Below are 13,545 nucleotides of genomic sequence, written 5' to 3' on the forward strand. Positions count from 1 at the left end.
CTCACCCACTCACCCACACACCTACTCACTCGCCCAACCACTCACTCACGCACTCACCCACACACCTACTCACTCGCCCAACCACTCACTCACGCACTCACCCACACACCTACTCACTCGTCCAACCACTCACTCACGCACTCACCCACACACCTACTCACTCGCCCAACCACTCACTCACGCACTCACCCACACACCTACTCACTCGCCCAACCACTCACTCACGCACTCACCCACACACCTACTCACTCGCCCAACCACTCACTCACGCACTCACCCACACACCTACTCACTCGCCCAACCACTCACTCACGCACTCACCCACACACCTACTCACTCGCCCAACCACTCACTCACGCACTCACCCACACACCTACTCACTCGCCCAACCACTCACTCATGCACTCACCCACACACCTACTCACTCGCCCAACCACTCACTCACGCACTCACCCACACACCTACTCACTCACCCACACACTTACTCACTCGCCCACTCACCCACACACCTACTCACTCGCCCAACCACTCACTCGCACACTCACCCACACATCTACTCACTTGCTCAACCACTCACTCACGCACTCACCCACACACCTACTCACTCGCCCAACCACTCACTCACGCACTCACCCACACACCTACTCACTCGTCCAACCACTCACTCACGCACTCACCCACACACCTACTCACTCGCCCAACCACTCACTCACGCACTCACCCACACACCTACTCACTCGCCCAACCACTCACTCACGCACTCACCCACACACCTACTCACTCGCCCAACCACTCACTCACGCACTCACCCACACACCTACTCACTCGCCCAACCACTCACTCACGCACTCACCCACACACCTACTCACTCGCCCAACCACTCACTCACGCACTCACCCACACACCTACTCACTCGCCCAACCACTCACTCATGCACTCACCCACACACCTACTCACTCGCCCAACCACTCACTCACGCACTCACCCACACACCTACTCACTCACCCACACACTTACTCACTCGCCCACTCACCCACACACCTACTCACTCGCCCAACCACTCACTCGCACACTCACCCACACATCTACTCACTTGCTCAACCACTCACTCACGCACTCACCCACACACCTACTCGCTCGCGCTCTCAGTCGCTTCCTCCTTCGCTCGACCGCTCAATAGCTTGGACGGACGAATGCCAACCCCACATCATCCCCCCTGGCACTCTCTCTCTCACTCGCTCGCTCACTCCCTCCCTGTCATTCACTCGCACACTCCCTGGCCACCCTTACACTCCGACACGACACTAATGAACTCGCGCGCACGACCACTCACTCACTCCCTCACGAACTCGCTCGCCCGCCTCTCACTCCCATCACCACCCTCCGTCATCCACCACTCAGCCCCGGCGCCCATCAACTCAGGTGCACGATCGCTCGCTCGCTCTCTCTCTCCATCTCTCTCTCCCTCTCGCTCCCCCATCTCACTCCACCGCCCCTGCCACCCCCATCTCCCCCCCCCCGCCGTCACCACCCTCCATCACCCCCGCTCAGCCCCGGCACCGGTGAGCTGGCCGTCTCGCCCGGTGACAAATCCTCCGCGTGAATAATTGAGACGGCGGGAGGCTCGCCACCCGATCCCGAACGAGCGGCTAAACGGCGCGACCGCCGCGGCGGCGCACTGCGGTGATGGCACCCCCCCCCCCCCAGCAAGACGAGCGGGCACGGAGAGAACAGGGGGGGGGGCACGGAGAGAACAGGGGGGGGGCACGGAGAGAACAGGGGGGGGGGGCACGGAGAGAACGGGGGGGGGGGCACGGAGAGAACGGGGGGGGGGGCACGGAGAGAACGGGGGGGGGGCACGGAGAGAACGGGGGGGGGGCACGGAGAGAACGGGGGGGGGGCACGGAGAGAACGGGGGGGGGCACGGAGAGAACGGGGGGGGGGCACGGAGAGAACAGGGGGGGGGCACGGAGAGAACAGGGGGGGGCACGGAGAGAACGGGGGGGGGGGCACGAAGAGAACAGGGGGGGGCACGGAGAGAACGGGGGGGGGGGGCACGGAGAGAACAGGGGGGGGGCACGGAGAGAACGGGGGGGGGGCACGGAGAGAACGGGGGGGGGCACGGAGAGAACGGGGGGGGGCACGGAGAGAACGGGGGGGGGCACGGAGAGAACGGGGGGGGGGCACGGAGAGAACAGGGGGGGGGGCACGGAGAGAACAGGGGGGGGGCACGGAGAGAACGGGGGGGGGGGCACGGAGAGAACAGGGGGGGGGCACGGAGAGAACGGGGGGGGGGCACGGGGGTCGCGTTGTGCCGCGCGTCGTGGTGTGTGCACCACCCTACACACTCCACCCTGCACACTCCACCTGCACCCTACACACTCCACCCTGCACCCTCCACCCTGCACACTCCACCATGCACACTCCACCCTGCACACTCCACCCTGCACACTCCACCCTGCACAGTCCACCATGCACCCTACTCACGCTACCGTGCGTGCTCGTTTTGGTTGGATTCCCGGGGAGACCCGGCCCGACCGGCCCCGCGCCAACCCCGCGGGGAGACGCACCTCACACACAAAGACAAAGATCCCCCACGTAGTCTTCAACAGACTGGTGGGGCAAGTGCTGTTAGCGAGCAACCAACGAGGGGCTGGGGTGGTGCTAGTGGTTAGCACCACGCTCGGCCGCCTTTGTTTACCGAGGGTTGATGTTTACACACCGTACTAGATACTCATTAAAGGCTGAGTTGACCTAGGGGAGGACCAGTACACGTTCAGATATTCACCACTGATGTTATCCATAGCCGGGATTTTGCCTCTGGTCGCTGGGTTCGAACCGAAGCACGCTAACCACTATGCCACCTCTCACCCTACACACGCATATGCTCAGACACATCAGCGAGCACTGCAGTTCGCAACTAAGTGGCGGTGACATCCCCACGGCGCTTGTGCCTGGCTAGGTGCACTTTGAGGCCACCATAAATGTCGGGAGGCTTGCTGGCAGGAGGTCATGGAACAGACTCAGATGCCAAGCGTTGACTGAGATGGCTGGCAGATGAACCAACTGTGCTCCCCACTGTGCCAACTTTTTACGTTTTAGCCACCCGGAGCTCTGCTCGTTGTTGTGAGCGTCGTTCCTCTGCCCTCCGTTGTTGCCGGAGGGCGACTGCCTCCAACTGCCCAGTAGCGTCCTTCACTAACTTCCTCTAAACAGGCCGATCTTGACACCACTGGTACCGGTCATCGGCAAGTCTAATCAGCTCCACATCCTCCTGTACCGCATCAGTCCATCTCTTCTCTAGCCCGTGCCGCGTTCGTTTAACCCCCCTCTATCCGGCCAAACGGAAACGTCTTGGGCATGCGGTAGCTGGGCATGCGGTGGCTGGGCATGCGGGCTCCATGGCCAAGCCAACGCAGCTCACTGATGATGGGACTGTGTCCAGATCTCTCAAAAGGTATGTGAGCTCCTCACAATCCCGTCTGGTTAAACCCAGGATGCATCGTAGGCAGGCCAGCCTGGACCTTTAAAACGTGAACAGATGTTAATTTAAAGGGCTCGAGATTTTGCAAGCATGGAAAGGGAGGGCCACATAACTGTGGCCAAGAAAACCCGCATGATAGTTTGAAGTAACCGGTCAGGTGGCTTCCACGCAGCGTTACGCAGCTGATGAATAGATGGTACCGCTCCACTGACTCAGAGTGCTGCCAAACCAGAGCTGGTCGTAAGCGTACCCGAGACCCAGGTACCGCATAACCACACACATACAGAGGTAAGACACACACGTGTCCGCGCAGAGGTAAAGAGGAGAGAGACACAGACAGAGGCAGAGGAAAGACGTACCCACACAGACACGCTGAGACATGAAGATAAAAGGTTTCACCCTTTTTGGCAATAAAACAGGTAATTAGATGTTCAAACACCAACTAGAAACCTTTTACAAGGAACAAAAAAGATGTATCTATTTGTTATTTGAACATGTTAACGCCTACTTTATTGCCAAAAATGGTAAAACATTTTCATACCTTGATTCTGGCAAAAAACATCACAAAGTCGAAGATCTCCCTGAACAGACTTGTGGGGGAAGTTCCTATGGCGAGCACCTAAGAAGGCCGGCACGGCACACTTGGGGTGTGTGTGACCAGCACCACGCTTGCCCCCCTTTGTCTCCCAAGCGGCGATGTTTACACAGCGCACCAGGCACTCATTTGAGGCTGAGTCGACCTAGGGAGGCCCAGAACCGGTTCAGACCGTGAGAAGCAGGAATATAAACTCGGGTCGGCCGGGTTCGTCGGGCAACTGTGCCACCGCTCCCCACAATACACACAAAGACAAAAGTCCCCCGTATAGCCTGAACAGACTTTTGGGACAAGTGCTGTAAGCGAGCACCTCCGACACACGAGGGAGTGGGTGGCCAGCCCCACTCCAGGCCGCCTCTGTCTCCCCAGTGGCGATGTTTACACACCGAACCAGGTACTCATTTGAGGCGGAGTCGACCTAGGGGAGTCCCAGGACCGTTTCAGATAATCATCACTGGTATTGGCCGTGAGCGGGAATCGAACTCGTGTCGCCAGGTTCGTAGCGTAGCGTAGCACTAACCACTCCCCAACACACACACAGACACACACACACAGACACACGCAGTCACAGACACACATGCACGCACAGACACGCACAGACACATGCGCAGACACACATGCACGCACAGACACGCACAGACACACACACAGACACACACACAGACACACACGCCCAGACACACACGCACGCACAGACACGCACAGACACACACACAGACACACACACAGACACACGCACGCACCCACGCACGCACGGACCCAGACAGAACCACACTGGTGAGCTCGCAACCCGCCCAACCGGTTTCACGAGGCAAGACAAACACAGAGAGAAGCACACAGACACACACACACTCCGGCCACCACTACACCCCATCATCACATCCTCACCATCACATCCTCATCATCACATCCACATCTTTATATCCACATCGTCGCATCCTCGTCATGACGTCAACGTCATCACGTCTCCATCATCAGCATCGTCCACTTATCCAGATGATCAACTGAAACACACTCGCACAACATGCACACAACTCTGTGTGCTGACCGGAACGCTGAGTCCTCCCAGCTCGCCCCCTACAGGCAGCGCTGCGCCGCGGGTCACTCTTGCACGGTGACACCTCCTGCGAGCCCAGCAGGTCTCCCCCCCCCCCCCCCCGTTCGCAGCTGGTTACACAATCCGTGTGGAGACACCAACAACGACGACACGAAGTGGCGGTGACATCACCACGGCGCGTTGTGCCAGGCTAGGTGCACTTTGAGCCCACGTGAAGTGTCGAAGCTCCCCACTGCGCACCGCTCCTCTGCCCTCCGTTGTTGCTGGAGAGAGACTCTGCCACCCCCCCCCCCCCACAGTAGGAGGATGGTGTTGAGACACCACACCCTCCATTACCGCCAAACACAACACAAACAGAACACACTGACCAAATATTGAACGCAGTCGATTCTCAAATAAGCATCGTTTACAGAGAACGCCAGGGAGTTAGTGGAGAGGGTAGAGACGGATGAGAGGGTATAGGGAGGTGTGGGGAGAGGGAGGAGGTGGTACGAGAGGGTACAGAGAGAGGGAGGAGAAGGTACGAGGGATAGCAGAGAGTACGAGAGGGAGGAGGGAGTACAGGGAGAGAACGGGAGAGAGTACGCAGAGTTGAGGGTACGAGTTGAGAGGAGGGCTACGGTGAAAGGGGTGCAAGGGATTAGGAGGAGAGAGCAGAGGGATGAGATGTCCAGGGACCCCAATGGATGTGAGTCATTCACTCGGGCGCCTGTACAGCAGCGGACAGGAACTAACTCAAGAGACGCAGACAACACGCGCGTGTCTGTGTCTCCTCTGCGCACAGACACGCGTGCGTGTGTGTCTAAGCGTGTTTCTTTGTCTTGTTTCTGTGCGTGCGTGTGTCTGCGTGAGTCTGCGTGTGAGTCTGTGTGTGAGAGTCTACGTGTGAGTCTGTGTGTGAGAGTCTACGTGTGAGTCTGTGTGAGTCTGTGTGAGTCTGTGTGTGAGAGAATCTGCGTGTCTGCGTGTGAGTCTGTGTGTGTGAGTCTGCGTGTGAGTATGTGTGTGAGGTCTGCGTGTGGGTCTGTGTGAGTCTGTGTGTGTGAGAGTCTGCGTGTGAGTCTGTGTGTGAGAGAGTCTGCGTGTGAGTATGTGTATGAGGTTTGCGTGTCAGTCTGCGTGTGAGTCTGTGTGTGTGAGGTCTGCGTGTGGGTCTGTGTGAGCCTGTGTGTGTGAGAGTCTGCGTGTGAGTCTATACAACGACGCCCGAACACGACCTTTACGATACTGCTATGACGCACTCATACACACACAAACACACACTCATACACAAACACACTCATACGTACACAAAGACAAAAATCCCCCGTATAGCCTTAACATACTGTTGGGGCAAGTACTGTTAGCGAGCACCTATGAAGGCCGGAACGGTACACGAGGGGGTGGGTGGCCAGCACCCCTTTGTGTCCCCAGTTGCGATATTTACACACCGCAACAGGTACTCATTTAAGGCTGAGTCGACCTAGGGGTGGCCCAGGACCGGTTCAGATAATCGTCACTGGTGTTGACCGTGAGCGGGAATCGAACCTGGGTCGCCGGGTTCATAGCGCAGCACTACCGCTCCCCACATACATACACACACACATACACACACAAACACACGCTCATACATACACACATACATACACACACATACACACAAACAGACACTCATTCACACAGAAACACAGAACCACAAACGCACGTTCAAGATAACAAGAACAACGATCTCCCCCATGTCCTGACACAACATGAGCTGCTGCTGCTGCGTTGGTAGCGGGGCACACGCAGCAGTCGACACTCAACAATACTGCGATAGGCGACGTTTCGGGCAATGACCCTTCTTCACGACGCTACGAAGGGGAGTGGAGTGGTCACCGCACACCATGCCCGGCCGCCTTGGTCTCCCCAAACCCATTCTCACACTCACTCACCACTCTCACTCACCACTCTCACTCACTCACCACACACACTCACCACTCACCAGTCTCACTCACCACTCACACACACCCACTCACCACTCACACTCACTCACTCACACTCACCACTCACACACACTCACCACTCACACACACTCACCACTCTCACTCACACACTCACCACTCTCACTCACTCACCACTCCCTCACCACTCTCACACACTCACCACTCACACACACTCACTCACCACTCACTCACACACACTCACTCACCACTCACGAACCTGTTCACCACCAGCCGCTGACGCTCCTCTCATTCCAAGCATTCGCTCCGAGTCGTCACGGCCCCTCGTGTCGAGTCGTCACGGCCCCTCGTATCGAGTCGTGTCGAGTATCGACTCAGGAAACGACCTGCTCAGCGCCGCTGCTGTGCCCAGTGACTCTCGCTCGCTGCCTTCACTGACTCGGGCTGCCCAAAGCGATGGAAGTCCCCGTCCCCCACCCCGCTCCCTCCCCCCTCTCGGTGGGTGGGAAGGGGGAGGGGAGAGGGAGCCAAGGGGCGGATGATGCTGCTGCTGATACTGCTATTGTGACCACAAGTCATTGTTCAGCTTCTTCATTCATCAGGGGCTGCTGCTACTGGTGCTGTTGCCGTTACGGATGCGGCTGCGCTTACCGATGTTTAACAGCCTTACTGCTGCTGCTCTTACTGATGCAGATGACGCTTACTCGTACACACACGGCTGGTGATGGGGGTCGGGGGGCGAGTGATGGTGGTTCGTAATGGGGTGGGGGGGTGCGGTGGGCAGTGATGGGGGTTGGTCGGGGGAGGGTGATGGGGAGGGTGATGGGGAGGGTGATGGAGGTCGTTGTTATTGGGTGGGGGTGAGTGATGGGTGGTGATCGGGGTGATAGAGGAGAGAAGAGTGATGGAGTGGGAGATGCGGTGGACGTGAGTGATGGGGGAGGGTGATGGGGAGCGGTGGCGCAGTGGTTAACGCGACGCGCTACGAACACCCGGTTTCCCGAGTTCGATTCCCGCTGACGGCCAACACCGGTGGCGATTATCTACAACGGTCCTGCGCATCTCCGAGTACCTAGTGCGGTGTGTAGTACACATTGTAGTGTGTGGTACACATCATAGTGTCATGGTAAGCCTTTTCGGGAGGCGGCGGGTGGGGTGCCCGGGTATTCGCGTCCCCACGAGATGCACGCGACCCGGGGAAGGAGAGGCCTGCCTGTCTACTCGTGTGTCTGCCCGTCTGCCACTGTTTTATTTTATATTTTAGCAGGTGAGGCCCACTGAACTATGTAGCTCCTTTTCAGAAGCGACATGGCCACAAATAATATCTCAACCAAGTGGCATCATCACGAGGATATGTAGAGTGGACACATTCTCTAAACGCGCGATGTTGATTATAAATGTGCAGGGAAAACCCGGAGGGCCCAGAGAAAAATCCACGCGACCACGGGAAGAGGGAGAGAAAGACACGCAAACTCGAATATATACAGCAGCAGGCGTCAGGGTCGAAATAGAACCCACGACCTCCTGCACACCAGGCGAGGTAGTTAACATCTCCTAGCCACCGTGATGATGAGAGAGACACACGCGCAAACTCCAAATATACATCAGCAGGCGTCAGGGTCGAATCCACGGCCTCCTGTACACCATGCGAGGCAGTTAACATCTCCTAGCCACCGTGATGATGATGAGAGATAGACACGCGCAAACTCCAAATATACAGCAGCAGGCGACATGGTCGGGATCGAACCGACGACCTCCTGTACACCAGGCGAGGGAGTAAACATCTCGCCAACGCGCCGCCCTTCGTCTCCTTGTCTCTGCACCTCCCTGTGTTTCTGTTTCTCTATCGATACGTATATGTCTATGTATATCATTGTCTGCCTATCTACATGTATTTGTATATATGTGTATGTCTCTACAGCCGTCTGTCTACTCCTCACAGATAGATTCATTAATCCGTTGCTCTAGTGCCATCTCTCGGCCGCCTCGTAGCCCAAGCTGACTCATCACACTCGGCTGATGGGATGTGTAAAAAGAACACTTACACAGGGATAGGAATGAGAAGGAGACAGAGTGTCTATTTAACCTGCGACTTATATTCACCACAAGGCAGTAAATGAGTATTGCGCCTGTTTATAATTGAAGCACCAACTCGAACCAGGCTGAAATCTGCTTAGCTTTCCAGATCCCACGAGTCCAAGCAGAGTGACTAAGTCCCCATGTCAAACCACACACACACACGTGTACAGCACACACAGGTGTACAACACACACGTGTACAACACACACAAACACACGTGTACATCACACACACACGGCCATTGTGAAGTATGCAAAAGTAATTCCACCAGCAGTTCCTGCAGAACTGCCATTGTGTGCCTCCTCTTGCCTTGGAGGCCACCATTCCTCATCGATCTGAGCGCAACGTGACCCACTCACACCGGCAGCAGCAGCAGCAGCAGCTGCGATGCAGCGACAGACACACTGTGGGCCGGCTTCACCCGAGTGAAGACTCATCAGCAACAGCCGCGGTCTCCATCCGGCCTCGTTGTCAAGGTGTGTGTCCGCGTTCATCGCCGCCACCGCACCGCCCGTCTCACGATGTGCGTCGCGGGGTTTCTTTCGTCTCTCGCGGCGCCTCCGCCGTGCACGCGACCCAAGTCGCCAGCGAGCGAGCGAGCGAAAGTGCCCAGGCGAGAGGCGGCAGCTGACGCAGTGGGGGGGGGGGGCGGAGATTGACAGCAGCGCTCATCCGCACTCTCTCCCGTCCAGGTGGTTTACCAAACGGCCTCGTTCCAGGTCGCACCCAGTCATGAGACTTCTCTCCCCTCTGTCTCTCCCCTCTGTTTCTCTCCCCTGTCTCTCCCCTCTGTCTCTCTCCCCTGTCTCTCTCTCTGTCTCTCTCCCCTGTCTCTCCCCTCTGTCTCTCTGTCTGAGACACTTGGAGGATGTCGAATCCGCTTCTGTTGAACCGGTGGTTCGAGCGAGCCTCACTGCTGATGAGGCACTGAAAGAGGAAGCTGGACCAATTGCTGGCTGATAGAGTGCACCCTCTAGAAGAAGGAAGGCCGTGCGGCTGATGGGATGTGCGAACGTATTCATATAAAAATATATACGCGTTTATTTAATCATTTACTCGGAGGGAAATATGAAGGTAAAGTGTGACACGAGGCAGGGAATGCCGGCGCGGATGAGGTAGGAGTCCAGTGTCCAGTGGGTCCCGGTGGGGGTGAAGCTGGGTACGTGTGGAGGTCCCGGTGGGGGGTGAGAGAGGGGGATCATCGGTGTTGCGTGTGGGGGGGGTGGGAGGGAGGGGGTTCATTACACGATCTGCCCGTGTCCCGTGATGCTCACAGAGCGCCGTTGTTTCTCTCCGGTGAGGGAAGCAGATAAATCACGAGGGGCTAGAGACGCGAATTCTCACTCGGCCACTCTCGGCATCCAGGCTCCCCCGTGAAGGACGACCCCGGCACCCCGTTCAGCCATTCACACCCCGGGGGGTGGGGGGGGGCGCTCAAGTTTGGGGGGGGGGCTCAGGTTTGGGGGAGGGTCATACACAAATTTTTAATTTACATTGTGCACAGTTTTCTTTTACTCTCAAAGAGAGAAAGAATGATGCGAGTGATTTGATGGGTGTGTGAGTTCGTGGGTAAGTGGTTGTGGTTGGTGGGTGGATGAGTCGGTATATGAGTTTCGCGTGTAGGTGAGTGATTGGGTGAGCGAGTGTGCGGGTGAGTGTGTGCACGACGGAGTGAGTTGATTGGTTGTATGGGTAAGTGGGTGATATCTTGTGCCCTGCAGTGTGGTGGTTGAATGAGCTAAGTGGTTGTGTGAGTGAGTGTGTGGGTGAGTGTGCGCGCTATTGAGTGGGTTCAGTGGGTGAGTGAGTGTGTGGTGGTGGTGGTGGTGGTGTTGGAACACAGTGCGGATGAGATACGTGACGACCGGCGAGGAGAGGTATGGTCACGGAGCCAAGGGTAGCGGGAGAGACCAATCACGGATTCACGAACACGCGCCGTGAGATCGCTCGCCCCTAACTCACTCGCGGGCATCCTGGCTGGCTCGTCACCGCGGATCTCAATGGCACCTGATTTACCGCTCGCTGCCCCGGTGGAGTTTGGCTTTCGCGAGGTTAAGAAGACTGCACAATGCGCCGTTTTAGCGGCGGCAGCAGCAGCAACGAGCGAAGTGAACTCACGCGGAGCGCCGTGAGCCAAGCGAAACCTCGGTGCCAATGTTTTTCAGCAGCGTTCGTTTACAAGTTGCGAGTTCGATTTACAACGCGGATTTGTGCGGCGTGTAAATGAGACCGCATCCCAAGAGAGAGAGAGAGAGCGAGAGGACGTCTGTGTGATTCCTACGGCTCTCTGCGTGACCCCTAAGGCTCTCTGTGTGAATCTAAGGGGTGCTGTGCGAGTCTACGCGTCTCTACGTTGCCAGAGCACTGTGCTGCTGTACGCACAGCACTTTAGTGATGCCTTGACAAGTGCCAAACCCTTTCCCATCACCAGGAGACCCGCCCCCCGCCCCCACCGCAACACCTGACTGCTTCTGCAGTTCAAACAAAGCTCCTTCGCTCAGTGCCGCCCCTTGAGATGAACACCCCTCAACGGCTCTCTCCCTCTCCCCCTCCCCCTCTCTCTCTCCCCTTCGCTCTCTCCCTCCCAACGGCCCGCACCGTCCTGGGGCTTCCAGCACACACAGCTCATCGGCGAGCCCACCACCTCCAGCACCAGCACCATGCCCCCGGGCTTCCAGCACACACAGCTCATCAGCGAGCCCACCAACAGACCGAGTCATCGACACGGGTGGAGGAATGAACGAGTGAAGTTCACGGCAACAGGAGCCGCGCTAGTGGCTCTAGGAGAGTGACAGGGAGGTGACTGGCAGCCGGAGAAGCTGCGAACCTCCCAGGCTCATCGAGGTCACGGCAGTTCCTGCACCCCCCCCGCCACCTCCAGACCGTTACCCAGGTAGCCCCCTCCACCCCCCCCTTGCCCCCTCCACCTGCCCCCTCCCCATAATGGGGGGGGGGGTCTGTCGGAATCTCGTCCGCTAACGACGACTTCGCACAGCCGCATTAGGGGCGACCTCCCCGCCCGCTGACAGCAGCAGCAGCGGGGACACAACAGCAGCGGTAATGATCTGGCAGGCGGCAGCGGACATTCCTCACCGACTTTACCGGAGCGAGGCCGTCAGCGCCAGCTACGGCCCCCCACGCCCCCCCCCCACCCCATGGGCCCTCACGGCGCGCACGGCGAACCCCGAGAACTCAATCCGCCAGGGCTTCATACGGACCCACAGACTCGCTCAGAGACCCACAGACTCGTACAGAGACCCACAGACTCGCTCAGAGACCCACAGACTCGCTCAGAGACCCACAGACTCGTACAGAGACCCACAGACTCGCTCAGAGACCCACAGACTCGCTCAGAGACCCACATACTCGCATAGAGACCCACAGACTCGCATAGAGACCCACAGACTCGCTCAGAGACCCACAGACTCGCATAGAGACCCACAGACTCGCATAGAGACCCACAGACTCGCTCAGAGACCCACAGACTCGCATAGAGACCCACAGACTCGCTCAGAGACCCACAGACTCGCATAGAGACCCACAGACTCGCTCAGAGACCCACAGACTCGCATAGAGACCCACATAGTCGCATAGAGACCCACAGACTCGCTCAGAGACCCACAGACTCGCATAGAGACCCACAGACTCGCATAGAGACCCACAGACTCGCATAGAGACCCACAGACTCGCATAGAGACCCACAGACTCGCATAGAGACCCACAGACTCGCATAGAGACCCACAGACTCGCTCAGAGACCCATAGACTCACTCAGAGACCCACAGACTCGCATAGAGACCCACAGACTCGCATAGAGACCCATATACTTCCATAGAGCCCCGTAGATTCAAATCGAGACATATACACTTAAAGAGACCCATCACACGGGACACCCATACACACCCGCATCGAGAACCACATACTCGCATAGACACCCGAATACTCAGAGACTCGCATAGAGACAGACTTAGAGTCTCGCCCAGAGGGAGGCCTTCACGTCAGAGACCCACACAGTCCCGCACACGCGTGGCCTAGTTGCTGGGTCTCTGCGTAGGCCGGTGACTGGAGCGTGGACTGTGGGCAGCCACAGCTCTGGATGTGGGGCCGTCTCGCCACACTCTCAGCGCTAGCCAACGCTACAATCAGTGGGGTGGCTACCGAGTGTGCAGGCGGTGCAACTGCGCTGGGAACCACAGGGCGGGCTACAAAGAGAGGCGGGGTGAGCGGGGGGGTAGTTCATACTTCTGTCGTGTGTAAATAGCAGCATCTACAAGGGCAGGTCGTACAAAGATCCCCCATATAGCCTCAATAGACTATTTGGGGCAAGTGCTGTCAGCGAGTAGCACCTATGAAGGCTATTGGCACTGTGGCACAGGAGGGGGCGGGTGGCCCAGCACCACGCCCGTCTG

General features: G+C 57.7%; 1 protein-coding gene across 1 annotated transcript in view; it reads right to left on the reverse strand.

Moving 5' to 3' along the window:
* The window catches only part of PLEKHA7 (pleckstrin homology domain containing A7), an 85,533-nt gene that overhangs the window by 32,265 nt on the left and 39,723 nt on the right, over positions 1 to 13,545 (reverse strand).

This window comes from Lampetra planeri, chromosome 16, assembly GCF_965212315.1.
Source record: "Lampetra planeri chromosome 16, kcLamPlan1.2.h2, whole genome shotgun sequence".
NCBI lineage: Eukaryota > Metazoa > Chordata > Hyperoartia > Petromyzontiformes > Petromyzontidae > Lampetra > Lampetra planeri.